This window comes from Cricetulus griseus, unplaced genomic scaffold (genome assembly GCF_003668045.3).
Source record: "Cricetulus griseus strain 17A/GY unplaced genomic scaffold, alternate assembly CriGri-PICRH-1.0 unplaced_scaffold_3, whole genome shotgun sequence".
Taxonomy (NCBI): domain Eukaryota; kingdom Metazoa; phylum Chordata; class Mammalia; order Rodentia; family Cricetidae; genus Cricetulus; species Cricetulus griseus.
In genome coordinates this window covers 701,777-704,261 of record NW_023277030.1, presented here as the reverse complement: position 1 = coordinate 704,261, position 2,485 = coordinate 701,777, and positions in this window count along the sequence as shown.

Below are 2,485 nucleotides of genomic sequence, written 5' to 3'. Positions count from 1 at the left end.
CCTGAACGCAGAGCTCCTGCGCGCACAGTGGCGGGTTTTCAGCTTTCATTCACAGGCAAAGCACCTACTCCCTCTGTTCCCGCCTGCCTGTCTACACCTGCTGCCGCCGTCTGCGTCCAGACCCTGGCAGGGTAAGCCTTTCAACTCTAGCCGTGGGCACAGCCACCTGCCTGACGCAGGTAAGTTCTAAAGATTTCCTTAGCGGCAAAAGCAGATTTCTGTGAGTCAGATCCTACCCTAGATAGACGCTTTGCCACCTGCTGGCCAGCACGTGGTTACTACAACCAGAAATGAAATTACCAATAAATATGGTTGCATTTCCTTTGCAGTTAGACATGTATAACATATCTTATGCTTACATGCATTCACTGCTGGAGGAGCAGGCTGACTTGCAAAATATTGGCTTATATGTTTTGTTAGCTGTGACTTTCTTGATTCACATGTCGTTGTTCCTCAAGAACAGAAGGAAGTTTGATCTCTCTACCCACTTGCAGGATATACAAGCCTTACGTAGCCAGGCTCTAAATGAATCAAACCTTACCTATTCATTGCTTCTTGAGCTGGTAGAACAAAAACTGGATGATGGGCTTCATTCAATGTTCTATAGGATACAGGCAGATCTGTCTAATACTCAAGCTGAAGTGCAGCACATTTATAACAACATAAAAATAGACAGATGCTCCATCTTAGAGTCTTTACAAGCCGATCAGGCAAAGGACCATGATGAGATTCAGGAACTTATTCAGACCTTACAGATCAAACAGGCTACAGACCATGATGCCTTAATGGCTAAGCAGGCAGCAGACTGTGAATTGTTGGAGATGGCATGCAGCCGCTTAGAAACTCAGCTAGGCTCTCTCTCCTATTCCTTTGTCACTAAGGTACAAGAGACCCAGAATAGGTTTCAAAAATCAGATAATGCCACTAAGTCAATAGCTGGGAAATGTGAGAGGGACTATAATGAACTTAGAACTGAGCTTCAAAGCTTACAGGAGGAGTTACAGACCAGGGTTGCCAAACTGGAAATGTCTACCGAGTTCATGGCAGAGATTAATCGCAACCTTGATTCTAAATTTCAATCTCTGGATGGCTATTTCCAGGCCACCCAAATGCTAGCGAGGGATGAAGGTATTACTCGTCTAGAAAATCTTACAGGAGAATTGTCGAAGCAAATCGTGGATTCCGCATCACGCCTTGAATCCTTTATGGTGGATGAGATTAAAGCCTCTCGTGAGGAAATTCTGACCCGGCTGACATATCTTGAACAAGAAGACACTGACTCATTCCGATCCGAGATGCACAATTGGAGAAGGTATTTCAATCACCCTAAAGCGGTTACACACACACCTTTAGTATACCCGGCCATGGTGGTGGACAGGCAACCATCTAAAAAACACTCCCAGGGGCAGACAGCATATACATGGCAGCCAACCCAATTAAAGGATCTTAGGCATATTAAGGAATCGGTTGTTTCGTATGGTCTTCATAGCCCATATGTAAAACAGCTATTGCATTCATGGGCCACCTTTAACAGGGTGACGCCCTCAGATTGGGTAGGATTAGCACCAGCTGTCCTCGATAATTCCTGCTTAATTGAATAGAGAGAATTATTCAGGGAGGAAGGGGGACTCCTAGAATGGCAAGCAGCCAGGGACGGGGTTGATGCACCCCTCCAAAAAATCCTAGGAGAAGGCATTTATTCTGACCCACATATTCAGGCTGAATATGACGACCATACGTTGTCCCTATGCAGAACAGCAGCACTAAATGCATGGGACAAGGTTCGTGAATCAGGAGAACAGCTAGAAGCTTTTACAAAAATAGAACAGGGACAAGCAGAACCATTTAAAGACTTCTTAGACAGATTGACCAGAGCAGTAGACAAACAGGTAACAGATCCAACAATAAGACATCCAATTGTGTATAGTTTAGCTTATCACAGTGCAAACCCAATGTGCAAAATAATACTTTTGCCTCTAAAGATCAGATCAGCTCCACTAGAAGAATGGGTTTTGCATACTGCCCATGTTGACTGGAATCTGTGCAGAAGAAGCTGTCCCAAGAGGTTTCAACACACAACAGGAGATTAGAAAAGATAGTAACAGAAGGACTTGGGAAGGAAGAGCACCTTACAAGGGCTCACACAGGTACCGTGAGGCCAGTGCTCATCGCCACCTTGACCCAGAGCCTCGCATAGGAAGAGCACGCTCCAGAAGTCCATGGAGGCATCAGGAGAATAGATGTTTCAGTGTGGTAAAATAGGACATACAAGGAAAAATTGTAGACAGAGAAATTCTAACAATTCCCCACGCGACAGGTCGTTGCCCTCTGGGTTATGTAGGAGATGTGTTAAGGGCAAACACTGGACTAATGAATGCAGATCAACTAGGGATGTTCAGGGGAACTTATTGGCGCCGGGAAACTCGGAAGGGGCCCTCAAGCAGTCCCCTTCCCCGAGAACAGTTCGATCATTCCCAGTAACAGT